The following is a 12840-nucleotide window of genomic DNA, read 5'->3' as shown; positions in this document are numbered from 1 at the left end:
TATATATATATATACACACACAGTGGCGACTATAATGAACCAGCACTAATCTGGAGCTTAATCTGGAAGACGACTAACAGACAACATTTGCTCAGTAAAACACCATAAGACAAGCCTAGATATTAATTTAACTATCACTTGAATATTTTCCCACAGATGTAATGGTTAAAAACTAAAGAGAAGAGACACAGACTGACACACTGTCTGAAGGAAGGCCACTATCAGAATCAGAAACTCTTATCAATCATATACTGTAATAGAACAGACGTTCTGCTCTGTTCAGCTTTATGTGAGTTCGATGTCCTGGATGGACTGTGGATGATGACGTCACACACGTGTGCTGATGACGGGACAGAGCGGCGCCCTCTGCTGGCCGACATCCACAGGTCATATCATAGACATTTTCATTTACTTATTTATGAATGCTTTTGGACTTTAAAGTCTCACCATTTTGGAAACTTCCTATTGACATTCTTTGTTCTATTTCTGCTGAGGCAGACATTTATACACGTCAGAATTGTCAACATACATGTCAAATATATGGTGTGACAAAATTGATGAAAACATGGTGTGTCATACATGTCAAAATTTATGAAAATATTTCAAGGCAATTATATTAAATTAAACTCATTCTGCCACATGCCACACTATATCAGATCATTTTAGTTTATATTTTCTAAAAGGAATCAATTTCAGTGCTAAACACAGTGAACAGAGAATGCTAAACATTCATTGTTAGCTTTAATTTGTTTAATTGTTACACACCATTTTATATGATAATGCTTAATAAATCATTATGCATTAATTGATCCATTGCATACTGTATATTAATGTATGCATTTAGTTTAGTATTGAAAGTTATTATGCTGACTAGTAATACAAAGAAATATATCCATTAAATGGTTAAATTGAAATGGTACGTAAGAGCCCATTTCTCCAGGATGTCCTGGTTTCAGGTCTAAATCAGATCACTTAGTAAAGCAACAGCATATCTCTCCTCAATAAATCATTCATGAAACGTAATGGTGCAGGATGAGTTACACGCCAAAGATTGGAACAAACCGTGTTTCAGTAACAGTGATGCTTGACTTGAATGCCTCACACAGCAGAATCTCCTCATTAGATTACATCTGCTTCCTTGCAAAGCAAACATAAGCAAACATATCAAAGCGTGCTCAGTACTTCCCACAGAGAGTACATGTTATGGTCTCTAGGTCTGAAAACATCGTCTCGCCGTTTCCCACATACCTAGTTAGTTCTTAACTGCAGACTACGCTCTTAAGGACTGACTGGCGCTGCCAAAGTACCTTTCCCAGACGTCCTGTCACATTCAATTAGAGTCTTTATCTACAAGTCTTCTAAGTTCCTGTTCAAACTCGATGCAGCTCGGGCCATCGAGATCTGCTGATGAAGCACTTCCCACAGTGGGACAAAGGCCAGACGAGGCCGGCCAGAGGCCATTAGAGGTGCGGAGAGATGCCGTTACCATGGGCACCTGCGGCTTTGACCTGACCATTCCCAGTCATGTGCAGCTGCTCCCCTGCTAGTGGCTAAAAGAAATGCAAATTACATGCTGGTGTGCTGATTTATGGATCAGAATGGCAGCGCTGACTTTTGCTGCTTCGTTTTGTGTAAATCCCAAGACTTAATTTCCGCAAAGGAAATGAGCAAACACGTTATGCTTCAGGTCGTTGTACAGTTATGCCTGTTCACCCAGAAATTATCATGCTCTTATAATTTTACTCAACCTCATGTCTGTCCAAATTCATATGACTCTTTTCTTTTGTGTAACACAGAAGGAGATCAGCAGCTCTGGGTCTGTTCTTTACACAGCTCTTGTTTTACTTCAGATGACTTAGAACTTAGAAAGTGACAAGTGAGTGAATGAGTGACACACCTACATCTTGGATGCCCTGGGGGTAAGCAGATAAACATCACATTTCCATTTCTGGGTGAACTATCCCTTTAACAAATGAACTGATACATTTGTATAAATATAGATTTCGGTATTGTTTTGGGTGAGAAATGTGCCGCACACCCCACACTAGCACTGAACTTTTCACAGTTTCTCAGAGATGTTTGTGAAGTTGCTGTCTGCAGCCTCTGACCGTAGTACCAAGCAAAGCCTGGTGCCGCCGCTGAACACGTCACACACACATCTGAGCCCTCTCAGCACAAAGGAGCCAAACACACACACACACGACAAGACTCAAACACATGCTCCAACATCTCAGGTCTGCAGAAACTCTCCTCACACTGAAAACCGACACTTTGGTCACAAGGAGGACACCGCAAAGCATTCTGTGAAGTGTTCTGTCTCCATTCAAGAGTCCGTAACAGATGATAATCTCAGAGCATTAGTGTTTAGTTGTCCACCTACAATCCCTGCTGGTACGAGACTCAAACTCACAACCTTTGGGTTACGAGTCCAACTCTCTAACCATTAGGCCTCCCTAGTCATAACACAAGTCATATTAAATATATTTTGTGCTGTTTTATTGTCGCTTTTGGAGCATGACAACTCTCCAATCAGCAGGGGAGGTCTGTCACATCAAACCAACAGCGCACCTTCAGAAGTACTGACCAAAATCAATCGTACGTGAACAATCAAGCATTTTTGCACATGCTAATGAGCCTTATTCAGATGGATACACAGTGAATACAGCGGCATTCTCACTGTCAACAGCCATGACTCTCCATAGGGAAAGTGGGATTACACTGTCTATTGATTTTCAGTGGACCTCGAGTGAAAGAAATAGTGAATGGCACAATTACTTCTCCCATAAAGAATAATGATTCATGGTCTTGAATGGTTCTTACGTAAAGTTCTCTGTGCCAAAACGGCAAGGGGTGGAGACCGACTTCACCTGAGATACAAACAATAGTTGTAGACATAACAACAGAGGAATGTGGAAGATCGTGCCCCGGTCTTGGATTTGTTTGCTGCATTGTGAAAGAGCTTTAGTCGCTATCAAGGTGGCCTAATTCCAGTGCATGGGGTTCATTACCAACAGAATGGTCTGACAAAACACCTAAAAGTGTGCGATGGATCAAAACAATGGTCTCGTTTATTACCTCATTGTGAGTCGCCCTTCCTAGTGGTACAGGTGTATGAGGGGTTCAAAAAGATTTTGTGATATGGTCATGTTTTCAGAAACGTGACCACATTGCATTTGTAGTGTAAACACTGATCTCTGACCATGAGTCCTGACCTGCCAGAAGGGGTTGCACCCAAACCAAACAGTTTTCAAGGTCCCAGGGACTGCGGCCGTACATGGCAATCTGTCTCCACTGACCAACTGTGATCCAATCACCCTGAAAAAGTGAAACCAGGGCCATAGTCACTCTCTGAATCTCGTGACACAGGAGAGGTGTCTACATACTTGAAGGAAACACGTGAAATGTGCATTTTACTTGAGCAAGTAAATTTTCTAGAATGTCCGGAGGAATTCTGTGCCTTTTTTTGTTGTTGTTGATATTCTATCCTCTATTGCAACACCCCTCTCTACAGTGTATCCTCTGAACGATTATCCCATTATGCCATTAGAGCATGCTGACTGGGCAACACATACTGTACTTCAGCCAACAGGTCACTGAGTTTGCAAGCCAGACACTGCCCATAAACCATCTCAATGTGTCTGTGACCAGAGTCTCCAGAGCTTAAAGGGATAGTTCACCCAAAAATGAAAATTAGACCATGATTTACTCACCCTCAGGGCATCCTAGGCATATCTGACATTCCTCTTTCAGACGAACACAATCACAGTTATATTTAAAATTGTCCTGGCTCTTCCAAGCTGTATAATGGCAGTGAATGGTGCCCCTGTTTCTGAAGCCTAAAACTGCATCCATCCATCATAAAACTACTCCACATGGCTCTGGGGTGTTAATAAAGGCCTTCTGAAGGGAAACGATGCATTAGTGTAAGAAAAATATAGATTTTTAGAAATTTATAAACTGTAATCTCCAGCTTCTGGTCGCTCAAGCAGGCGCGTTCACGACAAGGTGTTCAAGCGTATGACGCAGACGAAGCGGAAGATGCAACGTAAGCTCCGGGGAGAAGAGTGTAGTCTTGCGAGAGTACGCTCCGGGGAGAAGAGTGTAGTCTCGCGAGAGTAAGCTCCGGGGAGAAGAGTGTTGTAGTCTCACGAGAGTAAGCTCCGGGGAGAAGAGTGTTGTAGTCTCGCGAGAGTAAGCTCCGGGAGAAGAGTGTAGTCTCGCGAGAGTAAGCTCCGGAGAGAAGAGTGTAGTCTCGCGAGAGTAAGCTCTTGAATGGTTCAGGGGTGTCCAGTCCCGCTCCTGGAGGGCCATCTTCAAGCAGAGTTTAGCTTCTGCCCTAATTAAACACACCTGAACCAGTTAATCAAGGTCTTCAGGATCACTAGAAACTTACAGGCAGGTGTGCCAAAATAAAATGGTTGCTGCTCTCAACCCTTCTGACTCCACGCATAACAAAAGTAGGACCCACTTTATATTAAGTGGCCTTAACAACTATCCGACGCCGGCGATGTAAGAGGGGACAGAAGCGCGGCAAGCGTGGAGGCACACGAGCTAGGCTAAGGGCTAACCCCACTAGACCAGCGATTCCATCACTCATGCTCTCAAACGTTCGCTCTCTGGAAAATAAACTGGACTTAATTCAACTCAGTCGGTCTACACAGCATGAGACAAGGGATTGTTGTGTGTTTGTCTTCACTGAAACATGGCTAAACGACAATATCCTGGACTGCGCTATTCAGCTGCACGGACTCAGCTGCTACCGAGCGGACAGAGATACAGCACTGTCTGGTAAGACTCGCGGGGGTGGCTTGTGTGTGTATGTCAACAAAGAGTGGTGTAACAATGCTGTGGTAGTGACAAAACACTGTTCATCGCTGGTGGAGTTTATGTTTGTGAAGTGTCGACCGTTCTATCTGCCGCGGGAGTTCACGGCCATTGTTATTGTCGCAGTTTACATCCCCCCGTGTGCAAACGCTAAGGACGCGCTTCGCGAGCTGTACATCGCCATCAGCGAACAACAAACCAATAACCCTGACGGCTTTTTCATAATAGCCGGTGACTTCAACCACGCAAACTTAAAGACAGTGTTGCCAAAGTTCTACCAACATGCAGTAAGTAAATTGTTTTATTTGCCTTGAAAGTAGCTGTAACTTAATAAAACCTAGTAAGTATAACAACTAAGTAAAGATAACTAACTAAATCTAAGGTAAACTATTGGATTTTACAGTGCATACATGTTTTACATTGTACTTATATTTTAAAAATACCTGCATGTAATTACATCTGAAATTAATTTCTGTAATTACATTTATAATTACACTGTTGACCCATCCCTTACACCTTAACCCACCCTTAAACCTACCCATACCACCAAACCTGTCCCTAACCTTACCCGTATTCCACCTCAATAGCAGCAAAAGTGTTTTGCAATACAATATGAACACAATAAGTACATTGTACTTAATTTTTGATGTAAGTACATAGTAGTTAAGGCCACTTAATATAAAGTGGGGCCCAAAAGTATCTTCAGAAAGCCGACAATAGAGAGTGTACTCATCAAGACTGAGACTTATTCATATGAAGTGTTATTATGTTAATAGCTGCTATGTGCAATTTCTAGAAAGGAAAGGACGAGACGTGTGGAAAGTATGGTAAACCATACTCAGAATTTGTGCTCTGCATTTCACCCATCCAAGTGCACACACACAGCAGTGAGTAGTGAACACACACACACACATACACACCCGGAGCAGAATTACTGACTGCTTCCAAACATTTACAGCTGGGCAGACTGTTCATTGCATTCAAGGTACACATATTATCAGTTCTTGCTTTCCCTTGGAATTGAACCCATGACTTTGGCGTTAATAATGCCACGCTCTACTGTTTGAGCTACAGGAAGACAAACAGGTTTCCCCAAACATTCCTACCACACCAAACGGACAGTCACAGCCCAGACCCGCGGTTGAGTCAGAAGTCGACACGTCACACTGCTCAGAGTCATGTTTTGAGTCATCTTCAGCATGTCAATCTATCAATAACTACTTGGAAAAAGTTGGACAGCACAGGTCATCTGTAAGCTCAGGGCTGAAATCTGGAAGGCTTTGGTTCAAATCAGTATGTGGTGAGCTATGAGCCAATATGGCCATTGAACAGACTGCAGGACACTAGAGCGGGATGCTCCTTGTCCAGTGTGTGACTGATGTGTAGCAGTGGCCATAGAAATTAAAATGAAGGCTACGACTGTGAACTCCAGACACAACAGTTATTTGAGATTCAGAGGCTCATCAGTTCTGCTGCACGTGCCTGTGAAAGTATGCCAAACATTATTTCCATTTTTACTGAGAAACCAGGACAAGACTACAGGGAGAACAGACGGGGAAACAGCGGTATTACAAGGGAATCTGCCAGAGAATACTAAACATGAGTCTTTATCTAAAAATACTCAAACACACACACACATGCATACAAAAAATTGAAAATATAATTGAGCAACATGGCCGTGCCCCATAAGAGAAAATATGACAGTTATTTCCTGTTGCAGGAAGACATGGACTGCTTTAATAAGAGCATTAGACTCTTCCTGAGGATGTGATTTAACAATCAGAGACAACCACCTGTCCTCTTCCGCTGTCCAATCACTGAAACCATCAGCCTTCAAGGAAAAGTTCACCTAGAAATGAAAAGTGCATTTACCCTCATGTCAGTCAAAACCCACTCCTTCTTCCATGGGAGACAAAAGGAGATTTTTTAAAGAAAGTCTAGGATGCAATGGCTGTTAACACAACAACAGTAGTGAATTTGTGCTCTGCATTTCACCCATCCAAGTGCACACACACAGCAGTGAGTAGTGAACACACACACACACATACACACCCGGAGCAGAATTACTGACTGCTTCCAAACATTTACAGCTGGGCAGACTGTTCATTGCATTCAAGGTACACATATTATCAGTTCTTGCTTTCCCTTGGAATTGAACCCATGACTTTGGCGTTAATAATGCCACGCTCTACTGTTTGAGCTACAGGAAGACAAACAGGTTTCCCCAAACATTCCTACCACACCAAACGGACAGTCACAGCCCAGACCCGCGGTTGAGTCAGAAGTCGACACGTCACACTGCTCAGAGTCATGTTTTGAGTCATCTTCAGCATGTCAATCTATCAATAACTACTTGGAAAAAGTTGGACAGCACAGGTCATCTGTAAGCTCAGGGCTGAAATCTGGAAGGCTTTGGTTCAAATCAGTATGTGGTGAGCTATGAGCCAATATGGCCATTGAACAGACTGCAGGACACTAGAGCGGGATGCTCCTTGTCCAGTGTGTGACTGATGTGTAGCAGTGGCCATAGAAATTAAAATGAAGGCTACGACTGTGAACTCCAGACACAACAGTTATTTGAGATTCAGAGGCTCATCAGTTCTGCTGCACGTGCCTGTGAAAGTATGCCAAACATTATTTCCATTTTTACTGAGAAACCAGGACAAGACTACAGGGAGAACAGACGGGGAAACAGCGGTATTACAAGGGAATCTGCCAGAGAATACTAAACATGAGTCTTTATCTAAAAATACTCAAACACACACACACATGCATACAAAAAATTGAAAATATAATTGAGCAACATGGCCGTGCCCCATAAGAGAAAATATGACAGTTATTTCCTGTTGCAGGAAGACATGGACTGCTTTAATAAGAGCATTAGACTCTTCCTGAGGATGTGATTTAACAATCAGAGACAACCACCTGTCCTCTTCCGCTGTCCAATCACTGAAACCATCAGCCTTCAAGGAAAAGTTCACCTAGAAATGAAAAGTGCATTTACCCTCATGTCAGTCAAAACCCACTCCTTCTTCCATGGGAGACAAAAGGAGATTTTTTAAAGAAAGTCTAGGATGCAATGGCTGTTAACACAACAACAGTAGTCCATGTGGAATGCAGCGCACAGTTCTTGTCTGAGGAACAGACCTGAAATCTACGTTTTTCACTAAATCTGTTCCCCTTCAAATGTTTCTGTAGCTCTCAAATCTCATCTGCACATGTGCATATTCAAACGTGGTGTAGCAGAAACACCAAATGCAACACGTCAAATATGAAAAAGCAGAAACAAAAGAAAAAGAGTGCTGTGGCCAGAAGGGAAGACTGACTTGAACTTGGAATAAAGTGCATAAGGCATTAGGCAGGACGTCCAGCTAGTTCCATCAAACCTCTGCCATAGTGTTGTCACGGTACCAAAATTTCAGTATTCGGCACCAATACCAGTGAAAAGCCACGGTTCTCGGTACCAAAGCAAAACACAAAAACATGCTAATTGAACAATGCACTATTTTTATTAATAAAGTTAAACAAAAATAAAATGTACAAAAAAATCTATGGCATTCTTTATAGTTATTTAAAATTTCAAGGTATCAAATTATTACTTTTTCCACAAGTAATAAAAGTATGAAAATAAAAACAAAAAATTACAAACCTAAAAAACGCAACAATATGCCATACATATGAATTCAGCAACGGCTCGGTTCAGTCTTCTTGCATCAGGTGAGTTTTTTTCGTATTTCTGCTGACGCTGAAAAGCATCTGTAACTGTTGTCTGTTTCAGTGTTTGCTGGGGTGTTTCATTATCTTCTTCTGCCTGCAGCTGTAAAAGGAAAATATAATATACTTTAATAATGCAATGGGCTGAGTCTGACCAAATGCAACATTATATCAACATTAGCTAAAATACAACTTTTCAGTAAATAAACCTCAACTGGAAGAGGATAGCTTTCGGATAGCGCATCAAGAACCGGGTTGACCGGGTACTCGGTACCACCGGTACTTAAGAAAACGTGGTACCGTAACTTTTTAATTGTTTTAGTACCGACTTGGTACCGAAGTACTGGGTCTTTTGACAACACTACTCTGCAACTAATCCAGAATGCAGAAGAGTAGTCTTCAATAAGCTGAAAAGAATACGTCACACCTCTGTTCATCAATTTGCACTGGCTACCACTATCTGCTCACATAAAATTTTTTTAAAAAAGCTAAAAAAAAACTTGACCCTCTAACACTTGCACTCTCTATTATTATTTTTTATTCTATCTGCTTTTTATTCTTTATATATATATATATATAACTGCATTAAACTAACCAGGACTTGTCACAGCGCACTTGTATACTGTTGCTCTTATGTTGGTTTGACTACTTCTATTGTCCTCATTTGTAGTTGCTTTGGATAAAAGCGTCTGCTTAATGATTAAATGTAAATATGCATTAATTTTTTATTGAATTTATGGTGCAGGAGTGATGCAACATGAAGGTGAGTAAATGATGTCAGAATTGTAATTTTACTATACCTTTAAAACTATACCTTTAACAACTCTGATTACATGATATATGATGTGTGCGCCTTGCAAATAAATGCGAAGGAAACCTTTGAAAAACAACACTGTAAATTAAATACAGAATGCAGAAGGCACTGAACTTCCATCTGTTTCAGCAGTATGAATAAAACCGCTATATGAGGGAAGATATAAGCAGTACGGTAAGCGCCTGTGGGTGCGGCTGAAGCTGTGAGCGATCAGCATTCAGATCAAACTGATAGCGCAAGATGAGATCTGTTTCTCTGGAGGGATTTGATTGTATATCCTCATCTAACCATTCTCACAGCAAACATCTCAAATCAGGAGCTTCGTACAAATGTGCACAAACAATTAAGAATAAAGTAGTTATTTTGTGACTCTTTGGGGAAATAAATATATAAATATATGTGGTCAAATACTTTTGTGCTTTGTTCACTTCAGGTTTAGGATCATATGAATCTCACTGCATTCAGGGTTTTTTGTATAATGTTTTGTTTAACTTTATTAAGTGTATAAATACTTGAGTCACTGAGCATTTACACTTTGGAGGATGCATTGCCTTATATAGCTAAAACTAAGTGACTTACAATGTAAGTTTTTATCATTTATTAAACAGCGCACTAGTAGACTGTACTGGAATTTCAGATTTATTTACAGTATGTTATTACTTGAATAATACTAAGAAATATGAAATTGCATTACATTTGTCATATGTAATGAAAGCGTAAAATATATAGATATGTGTTTTAACTGTATAAGGTTTATTAGCTCATGTAACACATGCCCTAACCAGAGAAAAAACAATCCCGCAACAAGGAATTTGTTAGTTATCAAGGGTCAGGCATGAAATGATGTCTGCATCAGTCGGGTTCATTTAAATGAACTCAAATGCAGGAGAAAGCCGTGATGTTGATGAGCTCTGTATTGTTCTCAAACAGCTAAAAGCTTGATTCTGGAAGCCTAATGGCTGGAGAGAACAGGTGTAGCTTCACTTCTAAAATATACGCTTTTATAGAATAATGTGAAATGAAATACAAAACAATCCGTGATGAAGTATTTTTCTGAATAGCCACAAGTAATTTTCATGTTTTATTATGAGTCACGTTCAAATGTTAATCCAGCCATAAGCACAACACTTTCCTCTGGACAGACAGGGGTATGTAGGTTTTGGATTGTCTTTGCTTTATTGTAAACATTTAGTCCATAAAAATGTAACTCTGGGCAATGAGCCATGCACGGTTATGACACGACTATCAAATCCAAACAGCCAGTGCTTATTTAGCAGCTCAACATGGTTTAATATGACACAGCGCGGCTGTGGCTTCAGCTCATGTTTGGGGTTAAAGCTGGATTTGTCTCACTGATCAGGCCCTTTAGAGCAGTGAATCTCAACCTTTTGGCGTACCGGACCCCAGCCCAATTCAGGACCATCCTCAAGGACCCCCAGAACAAAATTGACTCGTATCATTTGTGTCTTTGTGAGGACCAAATGCAGTCAAGTATAATTCAAGTTAGCTGACTTGTCCAGTATTTGGCCATATCATCAGCTATATTGGATTTTTCTTTCATGGGAACATGTCATGTCAAAATATACAAAATGTATACAAAAATTCATACTTTATGCGGACTCCCTGGCCTTATGTCAAGGACCACTAGGGGTCCACGGACCCCTGGTTGAGAAACACTGCTTTAGCGTAAGGGACAGTGTACATTCATCTTCTGCTGATGTCACCAGCTGTCAATCATCAGCTCTGCCCCAGGGGTTTTAGGCCACCGAGTCCCTGATAAATCACTGGTGTCTGTCCATGATTGGCGGACATTCTCAAGTCCTTAACATTAGAGACTCAACATTAGAGAATATAGACCACATTCAGCATTACAGCAGTCTGGAGTCTCAAGTGTCCCGGGTCAGTTAACTCTGACCGCTCTGTGGTCTAAACCAATCACAGACAACCGATCAATCTCCATAAATCCCTCAGGTTTTTCCGCTTCTGAATGTGCAAAGGTGTAAGCCATTAGACTGAATGAGTCTCCTGAAGTTCAAACACTTCACAGAGTCTTGGACCAGAAAACAGCTGATCCTGAGAATATTCTGGATTATTTTCAGCCTCCATGTACCATACCCACGCCGTGCTGTCAACAATAAATAAGACTCATAAGTCAGTTATCAGAAATGAAAAGGACACGTGTGCCCAATGCAAGTCTACGGGGCAAGCCGACCGATGTGTAGACAAGAGGTTTTTAAACTTTTTAAATGGCAAGCGCCACCAAATATGATGCGAGAGACCCTCTTCCAGAAAAAAAAAAGAATAATAAAATACAAATAAACAATATTAAAACAGCTACATTTTACTGTGTAAAAAATAATCAATATGATCAATTATTAAACTATTCTCTGGAATATTTAGGTTAACAGTGGATCTTGTTAAAGATACACTGTTGGATGTGTATTTACAGTATTATAGCACTTTTCACAATAAATATGGTATTTGATATTAGTCTTTAGTAGAATGAAACATTATTATTGATACATTTTACATTGTTAATGAAATTACTATTATAAGCTAAAATGTTATTGTTCTTTAATAAATTTTTTCACAGACCCAGGCTCACCGGCTGCTGATGGTTTAGTTGGGAAATCTCTAAAAAAGATCTGACATGTCAAGACTTTTCATGAGCTCTGTCAGTGAGAAAAAGATACATATTCACCTATAATTTCCCTATCTGTGCCTGCAGAACTCAGCAAAAAGCAACAGGAACCAGAGAATACTTGTCATTCACCAAAGTCCATGCATCTCTTGTGCTTCGTCTTTGCTTATTAAAGTCACAAGCAAAATCAAAATTGATGTCATATGCATGATCTTCAATGCATAATGTAACCAACTGACAAATGCAGGCACTTTTCACTACTGAATAAATAAAATCAAGACCTGAGCCTGTTGTTCTCATTGAACATCCTCATTCTTTTAGGAAATGTCATATTATCAAAGACCATTATACTCAAACACATTTGACCACTTGAAATTCTTCAGATTTCCTCCAAAAGCAGTGCAGAACATACTAAAGGAGTTTGCATATTCCCTCTGGGTCTGTTCATGACGTTTAAACACAAACCTGATGCCTATTAGTCTGACATACTGCACAGCTCCAGCTCTATGACCTGCCTCAACATCACCGCATCAGCTGAGACTAACCGCGATCACGGTCTCAAAACCAGCAAACCAGCATCACAGCGACCAGACTGACGCATCAGCTCCCTAAACGTGCACATAACACTCCTCAGACGTCTGGGTTTCCCACAGCAGCTGACAGACACACAGATCCACTTACCATCCCGCAGAAGGCTGATACACTCGCTCGGCTCAGCACAAGACGAATGAAGCCTCACACACTCACAGACACACTCACACTCACACTCATACTCACACAGACACAGACACTCACACAGACACACACACACACACACACACACACACACACACACACACACACACAC

The 12840-nt window shown here is 40.9% G+C and overlaps 1 protein-coding gene across 3 annotated transcripts in view; it reads right to left on the bottom strand.

Annotated features, from left to right (window-relative positions):
* Positions 1-12840, bottom strand: part of LOC107663739 (septin-4-like) — a 50307-nt gene that overhangs the window by 20506 nt on the left and 16961 nt on the right. Inside the window, exon 1 of one of the 3 annotated variants that reach the window (XM_016454042.1) lies at positions 198-311. The exons of the other annotated variants lie outside the window; for them this stretch is intronic. The gene's annotated coding sequence lies outside the window, so the exon portion shown is untranslated. Of the gene's footprint in view, positions 1-197; positions 312-12840 lie in introns of those variants that run through there. 3 annotated transcript variants of the gene reach the window in all.

The sequence above is a fragment of the Sinocyclocheilus anshuiensis genome, unplaced genomic scaffold (assembly GCF_001515605.1).
Source record: "Sinocyclocheilus anshuiensis isolate Anshui unplaced genomic scaffold, SAMN03320099.WGS_v1.1 scaffold2827, whole genome shotgun sequence".
In the NCBI taxonomy this organism is placed as follows: domain Eukaryota; kingdom Metazoa; phylum Chordata; class Actinopteri; order Cypriniformes; family Cyprinidae; genus Sinocyclocheilus; species Sinocyclocheilus anshuiensis.
Note: the sequence above shows the minus strand (reverse complement) of the source record. Positions and strands in the feature narration are given on the sequence as shown.